Below are 23841 nucleotides of genomic sequence, written 5' to 3'. Positions count from 1 at the left end.
CTTCATATTTTAACTTTACCAATTTTATGTTAACTCAAATTTAATATAATATTAGACATCTGGTACTCATGCCGATTTTTTAAAATTTTAATTGCGTGGATTAATTGGAATGTAGATGAGATGTTACGTACCTATATTAAAATACTTTTTTTAAGAAAAATAGTGTTTAGCCATTTGCTCAACCCATTGAATTTCTAAACCTTGATCAAATATAATATAATATTGTATAATCAACAAACTATGGCGCAATGTGTTTTTGATAAAATATATAAAAAATAATTACAAGATAAAAATATTTTTTTATAATATACAACGTTTTTAAATTTTCTGTTGAACCACATAAACTTGACTTGACTAGCTTAAACAATCAAAAAAATTGTACTTGACATGTCATATAGATTTCCATAGTAACGCACGTATATATTAATAATTTAGTTGCTAGGACAATAATGGTGTCAAAAAAACTTTTCATAAAAACAGGATTAACTGAAAATGAATATAATCTTACCCAAAGATGGCTGAAAGTATTAAAAAGATGCATTGGCATTGTGTTCTAATATATTCTAAAAGTTTTAAATGTCTAGCTAGTCGGAAAGTTAGTTAAAAATCGATTGCAAGATTTGTACCGGACAAAAAACCACCGGACAAATAAGAATACGAGCTAAGAAAAACGTTGTAATACGGTAGAAAATGCATATTATTATCATGTTATCATACTTTAGATTATGGTACCTAGCACAACGGTAGGACCTTAGTAACAAATATGCAGATTAAATATGTTCATATTCATATCGTATGGGCCGGACATATCGCACGGTGAACGGATAACCGCTGGAAGAATACAGTCATTTTGTGGTACCCGAGGGGCTCTAAGTGGCCACAGGGGCGCCCCAAAGCCCGCTGGATCAGGATCAGGTTTGGTGAAAGTACGTGGCAAAGAAAATCAAGGAACTTAGAAGAGTATAGGGAGCTGGGGGAGGCCTTCATCCAGTAGGATCGATCCCGGATGAAAATATATACATCATACAACTATAGATCTTAATTAACAGTAATAGGAATCGATCACACAACATTACAATGTTAAAATCACCAAAATCAAACCCATCAATGAAGGTACTTAAGAAAATATAACAGAATAGAACATACATCCTGAGAATACAACAAAAATTGTAAATTAGACCGTATGATCTATGGTTTCTTTTATTCGTTAAATCTTAGGTATGTGAAAAAGTTTCCCGGGTGAATGAACCACACGTAATCGGTGATGAAAAATTGTCATACATCAAAATCGTACAATTGTCCACGAGCGAAATAATGATCAAATACACAGTCATAGATCTATCGATTAACTAGCTCGCACGCAGCCGATTACACCATTCCGAATAAAATTTATGTATTGATTACAAGTGTTAGTATTAGGAGATGGAAATTAAAAAATGTTGTTTTTTTAATAAACTGTAGATTCAACCGTGAGATCCACTGCTTCAGAAATAAACACTCTACTGTCGTTGTCAATATTATAAAATATTGTTTATATTATACTTACAACTAAATGTTGAATTTCCTCATAATATACTTTAGATCCATTTTAAAATAATTAATAATAGAATATTCTGACAAAGGCTATTGTGTGGATAAATCTTTTATTTACAAAACCGTTTTATAAATTCTGCTCGAGCACATGCAAATATTCTGAACCTCTGCACTACGGTATGCGATAACACAGGCCCGCACTAGGGGTGAGTATTGTTTAAGGGCAAAACGCGTGAATGATAACCCAAGAGTCTGCTGCTATACAAGTGTTTATTGTTTTAGACCACATGATTGATGCTCTGGATTTATCTGCTTAGTCTTCAGCGTCATTGAAAACGAGACCATCCACCGAAAACAAAACAAAAATAATTGATCTTATCAAACTATGTAGTACCTACTAAAAATAAACATAGACACGAGAAAGAGATACTATTTAATATAACAGAATGTAATTTCTGTTAAATTTACTATAATATTCTCATATATTATTTTCATATTTCATTATCTACATAATGATCTAAAAATTCAAAACAAAATATTTTGACAGAAAATATGACGTAGTTAGAACGACACCGAGTCAGAAAAAAATATGCAATAGGTTTCATATACGAGGAGACCGAGATAGTATTGGTATCAGTAATTAATAAAAATTTAAACAAATATTAATTAAATAAGAAATCACAATCTACACAATTTTAAAGTTAAGCTGTAACACAACAATATAAACTAAATTCAAATAACATGAAGTCACCTGAGCTACAAATTAATATATTAGAAAACATCGATATTATATTATATTATAATAGTATACTCTACGAAACATTGATATTAATTACTCGTAGGAATGCTGTTGAATAAAAATGCATTTCAAAATATCTCTAATATTTTCGATATGGCCAATGAAATATAGTTTTGATATACGGTATGTAGCTCTACGATATTTTAATATAATAATATATAGCATGAATAATATAATAACAAACAATTATTGTGAAAGTCCTAAGCAATATTTATAGTATATAAAAAAATGGGTACTGTTCGGTTATCAGGAATACAGCGGAAAACACATTTTGAAAATAGCCGATAAATTAGATTAATTGTTAGGTTAACTTAAAGAAGCCTAACCTAACCTAACCTAACCCAACCTAACCTAACCTAAACTAACCCAAACTAACAAATCGTCTCTGTTCTGGCAGAACACACTAACTGGAGAAAACTAGTTTTGAGTAATTTGACTTTGAAGTTGTTAAAAAGTTTGAATTAATGGTCTATCATGTGAGTTTATTAAGTAATCGTAAAAAGGATTTTGGAGGTTTGGTAAGGTAAAGTTTGAAATAAGAAACATTTTGGTACTAACTCAATATCTCATTTTTTCGAATTAGTGTCTTCTGCCAGAACAGTGACGAAATATAATCTATATAATCCAGTATATCGGGTATTTTCAAAATATGTTTTCCGCTGTATTCCTGATAACCGAACAGTACCAAAAAATGTTTAGTAAAATATGCTATATAATTTAAAATACGTAATTACGTAGTATTTCATCGAATACTTCTGGGAATGCTCTGCACTTACAGTATATGTGAACTGTACGCCACTGTTACTAAGATGCAAATAAAAAAAATATTGTTTTGTTTGTGTTGACGATATCTATTTGAGTTAACAGGACTACGTTGTTTATTATTAAAAATCTATATTATTATAATAGTGTAGTGAAACACTAGTGTCCTTAGTAATATATGTAAAACATTCACAAACATACAGGTATTTAGAAAATTACAAAAATATAATTAATGTGAGCTCACCGGAAATCGAATCCGAAGCCTCTGGTTAAAAGACCAGTGCCTTACGCACCAACGATGATGACCAATCGATACCACTAGAGAGTTTTACATTAGTAATAATTCTATAACATTTTTTCACACTTTAATTTTTTACATCATGTCATTTAAAAAAAAAAAAACATTGTATGTGATGAATAAAGATTGATATTAATGTCATGATTCACCGCCAACTAAATATTGAATTCGTTACATAGATCAATTCACTTTACTTATTTAAATATTTTAATGCTTTATTTATATTGAATATCATATTATTGCATGCCCTCCGAATAACATTATTTAAGTTAAAGAAATTCCAAAGCATTTTTTTTCTTTCTGCATCCAGCTAACGACGCTTTCTAATGTTATTCTGTTCCTCTTGTCTAATTCCACCGATTATATAGGAGTTCAGCAAGAAACTTGCAATGAAATATTGTCAAACTGTTTAAATATTCCCAATATTCTGAAATTTATAATATTATAATTGAAATGTCTCATATTTCTAATAGGAAATCATCGCTATATTATTTTAATACAGCTACATCTCAAAACTTATCAATCTTGCGATAATATTAATATTACGGTCTTTTAAAATTTAGTTTATGATTCCGTTTATCAATATAAATGAAATGTTTCATTTGATCACCATCTATCAAAATAAATGCTCTTTTTAATTTCCTGACAGCAGAAGATAAATTTCATATTTTCATAAGAGTTTTCTTGCCATTTCATTTCATAACTTTGGTATCATGATATTGGGTCTCGGATTATTTATATGATTAAAAAATCATCTTAATAATAACTTTATTATAAATTTGATAAATCTAATTAAATGACAAATCAATAGTTTATTGAAAAGGTAATGGAGTACAACAAAGCATTTTGTTTTGTACTATTCCTTACTTAAATCAATTATAATTTACAGTCAGACAGTAGTTTTCAGTAAAGGGCCCACATGCGCCACGTAGGTCAAAATGGAAGTATTTTCAGAGTATAAACCTGGACATTCGTTAAAAGTTGTAGATAATTTATTTATATAATTTTAAATCCTTAATATCCTTTATATTTATTTTAAACATTTGATGACGGCATAAAGTATTTTTATTACATAAAATAGTATTATTTTAAACCTCTCTATCCAATGTTTTAGAATGTTGTAATATTTCAGTACATCCATGTGCAGTGGTGTTATGATTTTTTAGATTTAATAACACATTTATAAAACCATTAGTAAAATTGTTGTTAATATTATGTATAGTGAAATATTTACGATAAAAAATATACTTATAATCTCTGTGATCCTAAATTTGAGAAGAATTAGGCATTTTATTTTTAAAAAAATGAGCACGAATAACACATTTGAAGATATTTCTAAGGATATTGATTATAAGCTATATTTATGAACATTCAAATCTGATAAAACATCTTACGAATAATGATTATTTTATAATAATTATTGACCTAAGAATAAGGCAGTATTTTTTTTAAATACGCCATTTATATTGGCATTTTTCAGTGGTTAAGGCTACAACATACGGCCGTATCCATAAATTGACAAACGATAACTGAAGTAGGGAGTACATTCTCAAATTTTGTGAATTATTCGTTGATTTAAAAAAATAGTTTATTATCTACCAGCTGTATAAAATTAAGAATCCTGTAAAAGTGGTATGTATTAAAACTACATTTATATTAAAGATAAAACACCAAATGCTAATCTTGATTGATATATTAATAAATACTCTCGTTTTATTAATATATATTACTTTCTCAATAAAAAATCTGAGATATAAAACTAAATTTGGTCTTTTGTAAAAGGTAATTAGGTAGAGCTTTAGTAAAATTACTGACAAACTCTCCGAAAAATCTGTTCCAAAGATCAAGGCTACCCCATTATAATTATTTCCTTGAGAAAACTTCTTCAATGTAGTTTAGTGGCTGTACAGCACCGTTTAAATAAAGCTTTCTTAATCATTAATTAAATACAAAACATTGTTCACGTACTTATCACATAAATACCTTTTCTACAGAAAATTCTCCATTAATTTTGTGTTTAGTATTATAATTAAGCCGCTTTGCGTTTTTAAGTTTGAATTTTAATTTCATATTAAAATATCTGCAATATTTAAATATTCAGGTATTTAAAAAAAATGTTTATTAAATTGTTTTTAATTATTTTTTTTTAGGAAACATAGAGAAGAAAGAAATGTCAAATACATTTTTTAAATTCTCCGCAGAGTATATTATTATTATTGTCTTAACTTGCGATTTTGTAGCGAGGGAACGAGAAAAATTCCACGATGTTATTAAAGCTTGCAATTTATAATTGTCAAACCGTTAAATATTCCGAGAGTGGAATAATTTACCAAAAAGAAACAGCGGCAAGTGTTGGTTGTGCGATTTCTTTTTTCATATTACGCCCTTTCTGGCGAGTTTCTACACATCAATAAGTCCTAGCAGCCCGGAAAATCTCGGACCTTTTCGGAAAACTTCGCCGACGCTCGGCTTGTCATACTCTGCAACTTTGATGTACGTAGTCAGTGTGCTTAAAGCTCTCGACGTATACGTTGCGGAAAGCTTTTGATTGTTGATAGAGAAAAAAATATTCAAAAAGTTATTTATGTTCTAAGTTTTGTGCTGCATAAAGTGGTTTCAAAAATTGACATGGTATGAATGATTTTAACTCCAACCTTTGCCTACAAATAGTGCAATGTATTTATAAAACTGTAGTATAAAATCTAATTTAAATAGATAAATAGATTTTAATTAAATATTCAGTGTAATTAATAATATAATTATTCATCTAGTTTTATGATATTTATTGTTCACTTTACACTATTGTTATAATTACAAATTGTATAGTTCAGTGATAAGTGCTTGTGGTTAATAAACTTTTTGTACTGATTTTGAACACTTTGTTTTAAGTGAAACTGTTTTTCGCATGTTTCTCATCTGAAAACATAAATAAAATATTATATTATGTACGGTGTTTGAAAAATTAAAACTGTTATAGTAAAATTTAGTATCGGTCATAAAGTTACGACTGAATTTGACATCTGAAATAGATGCTTGTTTGTGCAAATGTGTTTTATAAGTACGTCACATCGAGAAGTTCAATCGTCAAACTACAAGTTTTACTGTCAACATTTTATGGTAAATATATTTTAATGTTACTCTTATGAAAAGGTCAAATGTCTACGTCTTTAAATATATCGCTTTAATGGATGAAAGAGTACATTTGTTGGTTTTTATGGTGCTTTTTTCAGAAGCTTTTAAAGTACAGTTATTTTAATAAGAATTTATTTTATACAAAGTAGATATTAATATATTATATTGTATTCTACATTTTTATATACTTAGTAACAATAGCTAAGTATTAATTTCTAACTAACTACTAATTAGAAAATAAAATCAACACGTTTCCCATAAAGCCGGAAATATACACCGGCTCTTTTGTTTTTTTAATATTACTCACAATTATTATTGTAGTAATATTATTATTTGTATTTGACCCTACAATAGCGTATTTGATTATAGTGACTGTTTCTAGGAACCGTTATGCAGATGTAATCTTCTGAATAGCAAAAATTACATATTTTTGGTTTTTTAAAATGAGACCGAACCAAATCAATGATCCAATTGATTTTACAAATAACTTACATCTCTTCCAAACCTGTAAAATTATAATAAGAAATATTTTATTAATTATAAACATTTGTTTGAGTTTCTATCGTTATTTTAATGATATAAAAACCAATGATTATTATTCATATTTTATATACATACACGAATGCTTATATAGTCTATGAATTCGCTTTAAATGTTAATACATACAAATTTGACAAAATTGGTCGATACTATTTAAATTTACTAATATAACATATAAATATCTTTGTTTGGCTTACTTTAAATAGTTACCTTACTGTAAATGAAGAGCAAATATTGGATATAATGTTATTTTTAATCAAAAAATTATTTTTAATTAAAAAATAACATTTTTTTTATGAAAAATACTAATGAATATTGTAATCGGTATCTCATCACGCTTTGTTTAGCGACATGTATAATACAAATGAATATAAATTTGCATTTATATTATTCGACGTGCAAAATTTCGGTAGATATTTATTTATGGGAGGTGTGATAAACAATGTGTTCCCCTGTTACCGATAAAACAGTCGAACATTCGAAAGCACTTCAGATTACTTTCGATTAATCACTTACCTCAGTGTCCCATGAGATGTAATAATTCTCCGATTTTTTCGCAGAATCATTCTAATGCACTGTTCTGTGCGTTAAAATCTTTTAAAAAAAAAATCTAAAAAATAATCGAGAATAATATTTTCCAATGATATGTGAAGTTTAGAAGGTACTGTGTATATGGTTAGTAATACCATATAAATTATAATTTCGTATAACTAAACCTCACTTTCATCAAGGACTTGTAAAGTATAAAAGCACTATGGAGATCCATCTGGATTAAATTGGCAATGAACACAATCCGAAGTTGCTAATTTAACTCGACGTAGTTAGGCGTGTCTTGACCATATTTTAAATTGTTTCATTTTAACCCACTACCCTTTTTCGTAGATTAACTATCTACTATAATATTATAGATGAATACTGTAGGCAAAGCAATTTAAGTATCCGATATTGGCCTCTTAAATATAGGCGAATATCTTAGGGAGTTACCCTCTAGCAGATCTCTATCAGGCTTTAAGGTATTATTTTCTTAGTTAAAAAACTACTAATATATACAGTTTATGGCATCCAGTATCCGGTGTTGAGTATACTATCTTGTTCAACTTCAATAATTATACAAATAATGATTTCGCAGTTTTCCCTGAACTATGTTTTCTCACAATAAAACACGTCATGGTTTCACACTAAAACTTTGTTTTTAAAAACAAATGATGTATGATTCAATAAAAATATGTACCCCAATGACATTAACAAAGGATACTATTAAATAATCAAATATTCTAAATATTCTTAATATCATTCATTCACTATTAATAACATAATATTATAAAGGTCGCATTGTAAGAAAGGTATTGAATTTTATATTTTAGTAAAAAAGCGCCGGTCTATAGTGTCGAGGGTCCCAGGTTCGAATCCTGGGTCTGGCAAGTTCACATACTGTTTTTCAATTTGTGCATGAGTCAGAGTATGGTTCTAATAGGTTAAGCAAGTAGCTGACATCCATGTCTTATAAAAATAAAATTTGTTAATACAAACCTCCACTCTGTGGAGGCCCATATGATCCTATTAGGATCGGACATGGTCAAAAGAAAAAGAAAAGAAAAAAAGCTTTAATATATTTCAAATATCGAAAATATAGAACATTAAATAAATCGTCCTTCAGTATAAAGGTAAAACTAAATAATTTGAGTGACATTTTAAAATATTTTTTTTAAATTTTCTTATTTTAAGCTGTTTATTTTACCTAAGAAAGTTTTATAGTCAAATCTTAATAGCATGTGACTTGCCAAAACGAATGTTCTATATCTCGTTTACGTGGAGAGCTTTTGTAAATAATAAATAACTATCGGTAGGTACTTTCAAATAATACAATAGTATCTTATTTTTATATCCATAAATTTTATTTAATTTTTTTTTATTTAAATATTAAAACAATCCATAGAAGAAAAGAGAACATAATATCCGTATTTGCGAAGTGACAAGCTGTATTATGGATACTATAAGTAATATATTCTTAAAAAACGCTGTTCACAACTACTGATCATTTTTTTGTTTAGTAATTTGGAATGAGTTGTTTTAACTTTTCGTTAATTTTTATGCTCAATGTTATATTGAAAGTTATTTTATTTCACTATAAAATATTTTTCAATATTTTTTGACAGCTTAAAATTTATTTAATGGTGATTAGCATACTTTTATCTAAATATAGGGTAAAATGGTTTTTCAAACTCATTTTCATTAAATAATTTTAATTAATTTTATCGGTTTAACTAAAAACACAGTAATTGTAAGTTATCTTAATAATATGTATTAATTAAAAACATTTTTAATCCAAAATAATGTATATTTTACTAATAACTAACTTTTCATAAATTAGAGTGGAAAAATTCTTTTGAATTTCAAAAAAAAATCGAATACTCGAATTTTCTGGTAAAGCTACAGAATTTTCTCACTTTAATATAAAAATATCATAAGATTTAATATTTACAAAAAAATGTATGAATACAAATTCAAGTAAAATATTTTAGTATCGCTTTATTCGTATTCATACTTTTTTGACATCACTACTCACATCAGTTAGGTACATACCCCTCCATCTCGTTAATGTATCAAAATCGTAATTAAGTTTAAGTATCACCTATCAAAACTGTTTCATCTTACCTTCAGTGGAACATCAAAACAAAGAACCCTTTTACTTCCAATTATAAACAAGAAATGGTTATGAAGTACATGTAAAAATACCTGTCCGTAATATCGTCAATCCTATCAGTAGTAATAGAGCAAATACCGCCATTTCATGGTTACCATATTTCCCAGGAAATCTTCAACCTTCATCGTTGGAAATAGGATTAAATTTAACCAGGTACTATATTAAAAAAAGCCACGTATACTATTTGTACTGCAATTTTTGATAACGATAACTTCCTTCTCTATGATATCTCCTTAATGACAATAATTTGTCTTCTCTATAATTCATCGACCCTTTAAGTTACTTATTATGATACATTGTTAAGAATATTCAATCGGTATGATTTTGACTATTGCAATGTACCTACTCAATATTATATTATTGATTAACCCCAATTTATCCACCTTATCTAGCTGTGTTCTTCTTCTTTGATGGTGCTACAGCTCAAGTCTAGCTCTGGCCTCCTCCACCGCCGTCCTCCAGCCGGAACGGTCCTTCGCACGTCTTTTCCAGTTCATGATTTTTAGCAGCTGGTTGGCATCTTTTGTAATGTTGTCACCCCATCGTGTGCGTGGCGTTCCTACTGGCTTTTTCCCCCCTGGGCTTCCTTCAAGAATCTTCTTCGGTATCCGCGACTCAGGAATGCGCTGGACATGGCCTGCTTAGTTTAGCTTCTGGAGTTCTTGGTATAGTTCCGTGTTGTACCTAATTCTCCACTCCCTACCATCATTCATGGGTCCGTATATCCACCTCAGGGTCTTTCTCTCAAAGCAGTCCACCATTTCAGCTGCTTTCATATTTAGCATCCATCACTCGCACCCGTATGCAACGACTGTGCGTATGACGGTTTTATAGATCCGGGTCTTAGTTTTTTTGTGGACATTTCTGGATTTGAATATGGGCAGCAATGAGAATTACGGTTTATTTGCAGCGGTTATTCGGCCTTTTATTTCTTCCAGTTCCTCGTTCTGTTTTGTAATATTGGAACCCAGGTATATGCACCGGTTGACAACCTCAAATTGATGTTTTCCAAAACTGAAACTTTAGCCCAGCTTACTTTGATTTTGTCGGCTTTGTATCATCACTTTAGTTTTGTTTTCATTTACTCTTAAGCCAATCTCTAGTGCGGCCTTTTGGAAGTGGTCAAATTCTTTCTTTACAATCTGTATGGATCTGCCCATCATGTTGAGGTCGTCTGCGGAGCCAACCAGTTGGCTCGGTCTATTATTAATATAGTGCCGCTCCTGTCGGGGCCCATTCTTAAGGATTTAAGTTGACGAAAACATAGCAATTCTATAATTGTGTTCGTAACTAATATAGATTGCAATCGTTGACAGTTTGTTTAATGAATGTCATCTCGCTTAACTTTATAAAACTGGTTATTTCAGATTAAAATCAATTTCAAAATTTCGTGATCTCGATTTATTATTCTTAAAATGCGGCATCAAAAATGCTTAGCATTTTAAGAATAATAAATCGATCGGATCATGGGATTTGGGATTCCATAATTGAAAACCCTACTCACCCATAGATCAATTAACATTTTTGCATTAGTGGCATTATGTACCTATATTGAAAATAAAAATAAAATCTATGATATTGGTAAGCTTACGTATAGTGATTTCATTTAAATAATGTTCTATAGAAAACTTATTTATTTTAGCTTATAACAATAATGGAAATTGGTTTTACTTAGTGTATCATTTTCTAATAAACTTGGATGGAATGGAAATGTATTTGACTCTCCCTATAGCTACAAAAATATTATGGTATTTTACATAATGTAGCATGTGTCTCCATTATAATCTATCCAAAGGCTTTTTAATTGACGTTTGGGCATCCAAATAGATCCGACACTATAATGAATACTATGCCTAAAAAATCTTACTTATGAATGTCTAAATGTCTTTGTGCGTGACTTTTCCATCCTGTATAGAATATACTCGTACATAGCCCAGTCATCCAAAGCAGTCCTATTTTATGTACTGTCCGTTGTGTGGGCTTCTGTAATAGTATATAACTCGTTGTTTTGAACCATCTGTTACTGATACCATGTAGTATGGTCCACTGAAATGAGCCCAATACCCTTTTCATGGTTTTGGCATTATGCTCAGTCCACCAAATGAGAATGTTGTCTTTTAAGAACTCGAATATTAAGACCTTAGTTTTAGTTTATCTAACTATATGCACTTAAAATATGAACATTTTTTTCAGAGCATAATGCAAATGACAGATGATATAAATACGTACCTGCTATTTTTTTTTTTTTTTTTGAAACTCTATTATCACTCAAATTTCAATCGAAATAATATACAACAAACATGAAATATTCAGTCAGACAACAAATTTAATATACAACTTATGATTTTGATAATATAATATTGTACATATCGTGTGAATAAAAAAGATGTTTCAAAATACTGACACTTTAGAATTGAATGATATTGATTCCATTATTCCTGCATTTCAATCCCTAGTATAAAAGTTAGATCTAATTCAGATTAGAAAGTGTTTGGGTATTTACAGGTGTACTTACGTCAAGCTTAACCCTTTGATATTTACGCTAAATGTCACTTAGGATACAAGAGTTCGTGAAAACTAATGTGTGTAAAGGGTTCCTTTCTGGTAAATACACCAAAAGGGTTGGAAGGCATGTGTAGGTACAATGAACACCTTATTTTTGGAAGCCGTCATAGGTACAAAGACTGTTTTATTGAAATTTCAAGGATCCTATGTTAAACTGTCCCTATTATATAATAATAATTAATTCAAAGACAAAATAATAGTTTTACGTTGTTGAATAATTATTCCGCTATACTTAGTCGTAATAATTTTATTATTCTTTTGTTTTATTTTGACTATACATAATTATTATAAAATTGTATGTCACTGCGTATCAATAGCAATGACTGCTTGTTAAATAGAGGTAAACTATTCGTAACAAAAAATAACGATAGGTACAAACAAATTAGTACAGTAAAGTAAAGGTTATAGTCATGTCAATTTGATTATATATATTTTTCCATATTTGATCCTTCTGATATTTTTGAAGAAAATGAAACTTATGGGCTACCACATACTAGTGGATGTTATGTAATCAGTTTTTTTGTTTTTACGAGAAATATGTGAAATTACCGGTTGGCTATCGAGGTTGTAAATTTAGGTACCTTATGTTTTAAAATAATTATGGTAAGTAAATTTTTTTTCCGACCATGTCCGATCCTAATAGGATCATAATGTGGGTGTCCACAGAGTGGAGGTTTATATTAACAGATTTTTATTTTTACGAAAAATGGATGTCAGCCACTTGCTCAACCTACGAGGGTAGTCCCAGAAGTACCCGACCTAATAAAGAAAACACAAAAAAAATGAGAAAACATATTTTTATTTCTTTACGTAGTCTCCTTTTAGGTCGATACACTTTTCCCAGCGATGTTCAATAGCTTTGATATCCTGTTTATAGTGAGAATCATCAAGCTCCTCAAAATAGCCATCAACCGCAGACTCCACCTCTTCATTGTTGGCAAAGCTTTTACCACCGAGCCATTTTCTCAAGTATGGAAACAGAAAATAGTCCGAGGGGGCTAAATCTGGCAAATAAGGTGCGTGAGGAAACAGTTCGAACTTTAACTCATTGATTTTGGCCATCGCGATAACGGATGTGTGAGCTGATGAATTGTACTGATGAAACGAAATTTTTTTTTCGTCAAATCCGGTTGTTTTTTCTTGATTTCATCACTCAATTGATTATCCACGCGCATCCCAAAAAACTGACACCATGGCCTTGCCTACAGATGGAACTGTCTTCGCCTTCTTTGCAGCCGATTCTCCCCTTTCAGTCGATTGTTTTGACTGTTTTTTCGTCTCAGGTGTGAAATGATGGACCCATGTTTCATCCATGGTTCGCCAAACACTCGATTGAAACATCTTCACGGTGCTGTTTTTGTTCCATTGTGAGTAATCGCGGCACCCATCTTGCACACAGCTTTCTCATATCCAAATTTCCAGTCAATATGTGATGTAGAGCATTTTTTGAAATGCCTACCATGTTTACAAGCTCGCAAAATTTCAGTCGACGTTCATCCAATATCATTTTGTGGATTTTTGTCACCATTTCTGGCGTGGTCACCTCATTTGGTTAACCACTGCGATGTTTGTCTTGGCAGCTCGTCCGAGCTCGTTTAAACTCAGCCACCCAATATTTTACTATTGTAAACAAAGTAACAGACACCCCCAGAGTAGAATCTAGCACCGCTTTGACATTGGTCGGACTGAAGCCTTTCAAATGAAAGTATTGTATCACATAACTATGACCAATTTTTCCATGTTTAAAAATTCACTGAGAGCGTTCACTGATGATGGCTGACAAATAATTATTGAACAACTTAGCGTCGTCAAACTTCAAACTTAGGCTTTATAAGGTTGGTACTTTCTATCATAGTCGTTATTTTTAAACAACAACTGCTATCCATACATCAAGTCGGATACTTCTGGGACTGCCGGTATTAGGTCCAGACTCTGACTCATGCACAAATTGAAAAACAAATGTGTACATGCCAGACCCAGGATTCGAACCTGGGACCTATGACGCTATAGGCCAATCCTCAAGCCGTGTGGCCATCATAGGTGTAATAACGCTACTTTATAATAATAATAATATCTACGACGTATAAATTAATATATTATTTAAAAGCTAACTGGTAAATATTTAAAATTGTGTATTTAAATATATAAACATACGTGACATAAACCCGAAATCAGATCCATTGTAGAAAAAAAAGTTATATATTAGATATTATTATATACTTGTTTATAAATTGCAAATATTCGCATTTATTTACTTCAATCTAGTGACGATATATCTTTTTGCAAATTGTTGCTGAGTTGTTCGTAAATTACGAAGTAATTGCGTATTTTTAAATACTAGAAATGGCCACTCGGTCTCATAATATATATTATAAACGAGTGAAGGTCGTTAGAAATAATCAATTTATTTTATTAAAATTGAATATATTATGTCCATGATTCACACACGCTATGCATAATTTAATTTGCATTATATGCAGCTCCAATTCCTTACCCTGGTTAATAAATAAATGTTAGTAATTATTTAATTTTCTCACAAGTCAAGGTTAAAGGTAAACATTCTGTTTCCTTTAGAGTCGTCGCCACTATTATAAGACAAAGAAAAAACACAAAGTAGTTATATATGAAATATATTCTTTACCATAGGATATAATATTGTAAATACAATTGACACGCGTCATAATATAACAAAGTGTTTAAATAAACATTTATAAGACATACTAATATTATGTACCTACATACGAAAACCCATTACACGCACAATAGAATAAGAGTAAATACAAAAACTCAACAATATAATGATACGGTTTCTAGATAAAAATCTAAAAAACATGACGTTTACTGTGAGTAATAATTAATAGTTCTATTTAATTTTTAAATTTAACGTTTTAAATAAGGAAATACATTTCATAATGTAATAATTAATAATATTTATGTCTATAAAACAGTTTATAAAAGTTCATGCTTATTTTACGGTGTGTATTTTTAAATATTTTGTTACAGTGTATTTCAGTTGTATAGCAACAATATTATATTCAATTAATGTAATTATTAGTTATGCCTTTTCGTGGAATTTTATGATTTCTGTAGGTATATCGAATTATCAGTTTGAATCCACTCTAGGTTGATTTCAGTTATCTCGCTCGTGTGAGTTACATTTCTCTAACTCTATATCAAACCGCGAGGCTCAATGACAGTATTAAGGTAAATATTATAAAAAATATATTTCTTTACTCAATTCTAAATGTCCTTAAAGCTTAGGGATATTAAATTCTTGATTATAGAAAAATCATTATTTTTAAAAACAAAACAAATCTAGAAAATAAATCGAACTGAGTGGGACTCAAACTTACGTCTTTCATTTTCCGAGTAAGTGCTTTCAACTCTAAGTTATCGATCTATTTATGAATTTATTCTTTATCTACGTTTTTTTAACTGATTCACTTCGAATTTCGCCGATCAGAAGGCAATCTGTTTTACGATCAATAATTAGGTAAACGACATTACTGAGTTAAAAGTAGCATTGAAAAAAATCACGGAATTAGCCAGATTTTGTAATTGTAACCCCAATATCTTACGTATGGAACTATGAGGACCGTCATGTAATTTTTCTAAACATAATAAAATTATCTTATTGATCCCGTGGCTTTTGAGTCTACATGTTGAGTATTGGATCTCTATCTAGACGATATATTTTATTTAGCGATTGTTTTTTCATCATCGAGGTGAATTTTTATTTTAATTTATGACATACTAATCAGTTGCCTCAAGTTCTACGTTGTTTGATTTTTTTTACCTCTTGAGTAAGACTATAATAATAATATGACTACATTTTTCCAGCCATCTTATAACTATGTATGCAAATATATATTTCCATTTTTAGTTTTCAGAAAAGACTATTTATGAAACAAATGCTTTGTTATTTAACTTTATAATATATTTTTTCAGTTACTTCTATATTACTTGTTATATTATAACATACGCATATCTTTATCCTAATTTAACATATATAAGTATGTATATATTCTGAGATCATAATCGTATTTATCGATTTAACGAGTAAGAATATCTCTTTACAGTTAGTTTCAATATAAAGCTTTTTTTTAACCCTTCGAATACTATACAACGATATATCGTTGTGTATAATGTATATATATATATATATATATATATTATAATAGTGTATAAGTAATGTTACCCACGATCGTTGTCAACATGGTAAAATATTTAGGAAACTTCATAACGCTCTACTTTCAAACCGGTTTTTATTATACTTTTGTGCATATTTAAATATTTTTTACTCTCTTTTGTGGGTCAGATTATTTATGTATTGAAAATTAAAGTTATGTATTAAAAGGAAATTCCTTGTATGTTCCTACGTTGCGTTAAAACTTAAAATCAATATTAAAAAGATACAATTAATTATGTGCACAATCATTGGTTTTATCAATAATTTTACGACATATTTATTATTATTTTTGTGTAAATTTTTGAATAGAATACATTAAAACCGTAAAAAATAACGCAAATACGTATAAATAATCTGAAGTTATTGGCCATTATCCAATCAATATAACGGTAGAAATAATTATAGTTCCGGAAATTTATTTTCAACTTCATTTGGTTCCGCTGACAAAACCATCAGAACAGTTTTGCAAAATTTTAAAGCTGGGCAAAGAAAAAAAGGCGTGTCTAATAAAATATGAAAACAACTTATGTCTGAACAAGGAATATAGACCCATATATCCTTAATTGACAAGGTTTCAGACAATCGGACAATCCTCTATTCAATCTAACCCACCGCGAGTTATTATTATTAGTCTCCCGCACACTTAAAATAATAATCCTATGTCGCATAACCAATAAATGTATTGTTTAAAAATAATACCATTTTTTTGTATAAATAAACAATAATTTCAAATAGTAACATTTCTTGCTGAGATGATAACAGCTTGGGGTTGAAAACACGTTTTAATTAAAAAATATATTATATCGACTAAAAATATATCTACAAAGAATTGGATTCATTTGCAGTTAATTCTGTTTTGTACAAAAAGTTATTTCGATACTTTAATTGGTTGCTAGGAGGTCCTGGCAACAAAATTATTAAATAATATATACGTGCATTACTATAGAAATCAATATGAAATAACATTTCATTATTCAGTATTTCTATCAAGTACAAATTTTTTTGATCGTTTAAGCTAGTCAAGTCAAGTTTATGTGATTCAACAGAAAATTTAAAAACGTTATATATAAAAAGTTATTTTTATCTTGTTATTATTTTATAAGTAGGTTCATGTCAAAAGGAAAAAATTGTAGACGATAAGAGCATATTCACAGTAAATCATTTCATCGAACCACGTTTTACGAATACTTCAAAATATGATTAGATTATTATCTATCCTTTACAATATTTTCCGTCCTCCGATTCGTAAAATTTTATCGACAACGGTGAAAACATGCTGATTGAGTATAATGCCACTTAAAACTGAAGTGCCTACCTGTTCTTTGACCCAAATTATGGAAAAGGGTTTCACGCACTCAACTAAAATGGGCCTACTTCGACAACTGTTATACAAATCTGTGGCTACGCAAAATGGACCCAAATTAAAGTAGTGCCACTTAGACATTTTATCATACAGTTATATTGATGATTAATAAACGATTTTATAGTTTTTGGGCTTAAAGTTTGGACTATGACTAGAGTGTTTTATAGGTTATTTTTCTCGTACAACCAGAGCAGTTATAATATTAAAAAATATTAATAGGTTCGTTTCTGGGTTCAATTGCAGTAAAAAACGAATATAACTTGGTCCGGTTGAAAAAAACAAAAATTATTACTTATCTACATAATAATACAGGTGGATACTCCGCCTACCAGATGAATCTAGCGGAAAATATGAAGTTTGTTAATTTAAAGTCTCAGAAGAATAAACTTACATTTAAAAAGAGCTTTACAAAATTTTAATTAATTAAACTATCTCATATTTTTATAAGTTATAATATGTACTCGTAGTTTACGTTTTTTTCAAAAGTGTAGATTTTTAACTTATTCATAGTTTTAATCTTTTTAATATTTATTTTTGAAAATATCGATTTTTTATTAAAAATAAAAATATGTAAGTAAGTATAACATTTAATTCGTTATATTAAATTTATTTCCTTTATTTTTTTTATTATTTTAAATATTTATTAATTACCTATAAAATAAAACAATGTGTATACTTACTATTTTTATCATTTTATTAATATTTAACCATATTAATAAAAACGGTGACATCGTCAGACATAGTTTCACCCTTAATAAAATACTTAACCATCAACATTAATTTTAAGTACCCAATAATCTGAAATTTTAAAGGTGTCTTTATCTTAAATTTGATGAAAATTGACGATGCTATAATATGTATATTGACAAAATAATAATAAGAACAAATGCTATAACCATAGACATTTTTTATGTACTAAATATAGCTTTATTTAGAATTTTAAAATGACGATGTTTACAATAATATTAATTTACAATATTATATTATTGCATGTGCTCATTAAACATTGATTTATAAAATCAATAAAGAAAAAGTATCATAATGACATATTCGTTTTTCTTACAAAATATACAGATTATCTAAGCTAATCTCAAATTCTTCATTTATAACCCTCGCATAGTACTCCGGCTTTTAAGTGTTCTCAGGGTTCCAGGGTTATGATGCAATTCCATTTTGTATCTCTGAATACAACACGTGATTCAATTCAAAAACGTTCTATTTATTAACTTAATGTAAAAGACTGTCCTACCAAAGATAATGATCTAATGTAGACGCTTCTTTGTAATTATCCAATAATAATATAATATGATTTGCAATTTTAAAATTCTAAATTATATTAATTTTCCTTACAACAACTTAATATTTTTAATTCAATACTGAATACACGCAGAATTAAATGATGCTAGATTTTTATTATTGACAATTCATCATTTTTAATCAGATCAGAAAATTGATAATCATTATAAATTAAACTGCAATACCAAATATTACTCTCAGTTAATTTAATCATTAGACTTAATAAGCTTTAATAACTTTAACAATAACAATACATTTTAAGGCTTCGTTCACGTTAAACATGTTTACATTGAATGTCTTTTAGTAGAAGGTATATAATAATAATTATCGATAAATAAATGCCTTTTTTTAATGTATAAAATGTGTTTTTTGAACTCAATAATAATAGTATCTGTCTCAGATGTTTAATTGACAGTTAATTATCATTAGTATATAATTTAACTGTTTTCTGATAATCAATAAAGACACTATTGAGTACCGAATTATCGTTTAAACAAATGTTACAGCCTTAACTTGTTATTACTAGTTTATGTAGAAGGTCGTTAATTTAAATCTTGTATAATTGGATTAAAGCACATACCAATATATTGTATTAATTAATTATATACCTATTGACTTAAGCACTCTATTCATTGAAAAATAATTAATGTGATGCCTTTCCAATCACCTAGGAATATTGCAACCCATTTATATATTTTAGAGAATAATTGTATTAAAATAATATGATAATATGTAATTATTTTATATTATCAATATAACATTTAATTGAACATACATAACTTAAAAACACCTTAAATATATACCGAATAGATACAAATGGTTAAAGTATATTGGCGCGATGCCAGTAGATATATGGGTTCAAATCCCGTCGGGCATCGTATTTTTTTCGGATGTGATTTTTCTAGTAAGTATTTGAGGTGTTTTCATGTTATGTATGCTCAATATATAGAATATTACATACTAAAATCTTGTGAATTTATATTCGTTGAATAAAAAGAAAAGAAGTGGTTTATTAAAATTATTAGCAAGTTCAAGTAGACGTTATAACTTATATTTCGCGAGAGCCGGGCGTTGGTTAGTAACTAAAATGTTTTCTTAATTTTAAACACAAAAACCTGTAGTCAAAAATTACGCAATTTGATAAGCATTGTATTATTTTGATATACGTAAGTATTCCCCGGAAATTTAAAAAAAATTCAAATTTATTGCATTACAGCGCGTGCATGGATTTACTTGCACCAATAATGAGTATTTTAAACTATCGTGACAAAAACTTACTGTTTACATGTAAAAGTGTTGGCTGTCTCTCCAATGTCATTATTCAAGAGTAAGCAAGAAGCGATGATATCATTTTATGGTAATATTTGAATTAACCTCAAATTGAGTCAACGGGGTGTAATTCGTTTTTTTCCGGCAGGTTTGCCACTATCGTTCTACTGCGCAGGCACAGATATCGAACAAATCCAACTGTTGCGTGAAAATTCAGAATCTTTCGAACTTTTTTGATTCATGCATGCAATCTTGCAACTTGCAACTTGCAAAATAATACATGTTTAAACGTGCATTTTATTGTTATGACCGCGATAATACATAATTTCAGCAGTAAATCAATGCACGTGTAAACGTGGTATAATATTTAAAAAAAATGCATTTTAAATAATTGTTATTTCATATTTCTCTATTTTAACATCATTTATGTGATTCAACTAAGTAGTTATGTTAAATGATTGAAAAATATACATCTTTATAAATTCATGAATGGGTAACATTTTTTCGTTTCTTTTTAAAATACACGGTGCTTTAAGAGTGTCTCACCTGATCATTTATTATCCTGCTCGAGTCAAATAGTATTTATTTTGAGATGAATAATGAAGAATATTTTTACACATTTGTTCATACTACCCTTAGAAGAGGTAGTTGTCTAAAAACGTACAACACAACATCAGAGATATTTTTTGCATTAATAAAATTTTTGTCTGAAATATTCAACAAAAGCATTTGCGAAATACTTTCTCAAAAAAATGTTTTATTGTTTTATTTATTTTTAGAAAAAGTTTATTTTCATTTTTTGTATAAAACAAATTCAAGGCTCTTGCTCTTTCTTAAAAGAAGATTTTTCAAGAATTTAAATTTAAAATACTTCATGTTTCAACATTGACACAAAACAATTTAAATTTGTCTAACACATTCTACTGGTAAGATGGATAACTTTTTTGAAAATAAAAGTATTCTTTTTTTAAATTTTGTGAAAATATTCATGTGGTGTAAGGAATTTAGTAAAATATGGCAATTTTTGGTATCGATCTACATCTAAAATGAATATAATTAAATCAGAAATAAATATTATTTTATAAAAATGCATTTTATCATGATTTTTTTAAGAACTGCCCTAGTTTTACCTTAGTTTAAGAACTAGTCCGATCGCATTTTTCCCAAAGTTCATGAAATACATAAGAACGTCTGTGATTTTAAAAATTAATATCTAACTCAATAATCATACGTATCAACTTTATTCATTAGACAAATATATTTTATTCTCTTAGTTTAGAAAAAAATAAGTTTCCGATTTCAGTTTAATTATATTAATTTGAAGTCATGTGTATTTTTTGTATATGAATTTTATAATTGCTGATAGATTTAATGAATTAAAGACAACTTTTACTCGTAAAATACGTTTGTTCAAATAACCTCCATTCAGCATTAGTATTAGAGTGTAAAAAGGCATTTACTTGTATGTTTAAATAATATTTTAATAAATATCTTTGATATTTAAAAAAAAAAAATGATTCAGAGAGTGCTGAAGGTTTTCGAGATGCGCTGTATCGGCGAACAATGAGTATTTCCCGAACTAATTCCACGAGTATCATTAAATAAGCCAATAGTGTTAGCATTTAACTACCGTCAAGCAGTGACGTCCCGTAGAGGTAGGCAAATTGAGCGGCAATTGGGGGCGGCAGTTACTCGAAGGGCGGCAAATCGAGGAAAATCATTTGAAATATATAGAAATAGCTTCCTAAATTTAGTAATAACGAAAATATCTTTCCATTAAAAAAATCACCTCACTGGATTTGTCGGGTTCGTGATATCTAGTTTACTTCCGTTGCCCTTCGACGTCCTTGGTGACAAGAAACGACACGACGTGCAGATTTTCGAATAATTAGTCTGATATTTTGTTAGTAATGTATTCATACAACACATTTCTTAGATATTAGACTCATGAAAGGATAATAAAAATAATGTATAAAAAAATGAGGTGGCATTTTGACGCTGCCTAGGGGCGGCATTTTATCTAGAGACATCACTGCCGTCAAGTGAACAAAAGTTTCAATACTTGGCCATTTGTTATAGGCCATATGGCCTGCAATGAGACGTATATTAAATTTAACTTCAATAATTCATACTGCGAGGGAAAATGTATGATAGCAAAGGTATAGGCAAAATAAAAGTAGTCTCTTGGCTATGTAATCTTTGCAAGCATCTTAAAGTCTAAGCCGTTGATTATCAAATAATAAACTGACAAAGGATCGAGAGATGTCCTGCAATCTGGTCAGTAACTTTCGATATAAGATTATACCAAAAAAAGAATATTTTAATTAATAATATTACTTTCATTAAGCTTAAAATCAAAAATTTATTTTGACTTAGAAATAAGTACCTAGCTTCATTTTATTTTATAAATATTCATAAAATTGAGGCCTATCAGCATGTTTGTGCTTCTAGTTTGTATTTCTAGAGATCTCTCTATGACATGAATGTTGTAGTAGGAGGAAATTGCATGAAAGCTAGAAGATAGAACTGCGAATCGTGACATGTACACTATCATATAAGCAGATATATATATGTACATATATATTAATATCCGGTTGGATCTCGTCATTTCCTTACGTCATTTTTGAGTCACTGCGATTACTAGCTACTTTGACTTGCTCCGTATTTTTTTTTAAATTCGTGAAAATTTTACTGCATGAAAACAGAGATGATTGATGAAAATTCTGGCTGATTTAAATATTTTTTTACCTTTTATTAATTTTATTAACCTAGTAATTTTGGTAAACCAATTTTCAAACGAAGTTTTACATATTACATAACATAAGCTATTTGAATAATTCCACGTTTATTTATGTGCTAAATATGTATGTTCAGTATCTTCTTCCACTGTGAATAAGGATGCAGTACTAAACTCGAAACATTATCTGGCTGTCCATTCAATACTAAGAATATTTTTCTCCCACGCCATCGACCACCAGAAAACTTTGTTCATATTTTGGATTGGAGGAAATGTGAGATCAGATAACTTAGCAAAAACAGCAACTGTTGAGAGAACCATAAATGAACTTTTCATATATTTTACAGATATTTTTGAAATATTTGAGAAAACAGGAAAATATACGTCAAAGAAAAGCGTATACCAAAAGGGAATTAATATATATAGCATTTTGAATCGTATTAAAATAGTAAAACCAAATCGTGGTGCGCTAATAACATGCACTAACAATTAATCACTGCATAGCTGATCACTATAATCTTACGCCATCTCTAACTCCAACAAAATAAATAATCCAAAACGTGGAAAAAACAATGGAAATATAAAGCACGTTGTTTGGCCACATCCGCATTATGATGGTCAAAGACTGTGCGTCCTCGGTAAATTAAGAAGTCA

The 23841-nt window shown here is 29.1% G+C and overlaps 1 protein-coding gene across 1 annotated transcript in view; it reads left to right on the top strand.

Annotated features, from left to right (window-relative positions):
- The first annotated feature begins 6089 nt into the window (after positions 1 to 6089).
- LOC147074537 (limbic system-associated membrane protein-like) overlaps positions 6090 to 23841 on the top strand; it is a 307711-nt gene continuing 289959 nt past the window's right edge. The window contains exon 1 of the mRNA XM_085943970.1: positions 6090 to 6509. The gene's annotated coding sequence lies outside the window, so the exon portion shown is untranslated. The remainder of the gene's footprint in view (positions 6510 to 23841) is intronic.

Source organism: Rhyacophila brunnea, unplaced genomic scaffold, assembly GCF_057557595.1.
Source record: "Rhyacophila brunnea isolate RB1 unplaced genomic scaffold, BYU_Rbru_1.0 scaffold_16, whole genome shotgun sequence".
Lineage (NCBI taxonomy): Eukaryota > Metazoa > Arthropoda > Insecta > Trichoptera > Rhyacophilidae > Rhyacophila > Rhyacophila brunnea.
Note: the sequence above shows the minus strand (reverse complement) of the source record. Positions and strands in the feature narration are given on the sequence as shown.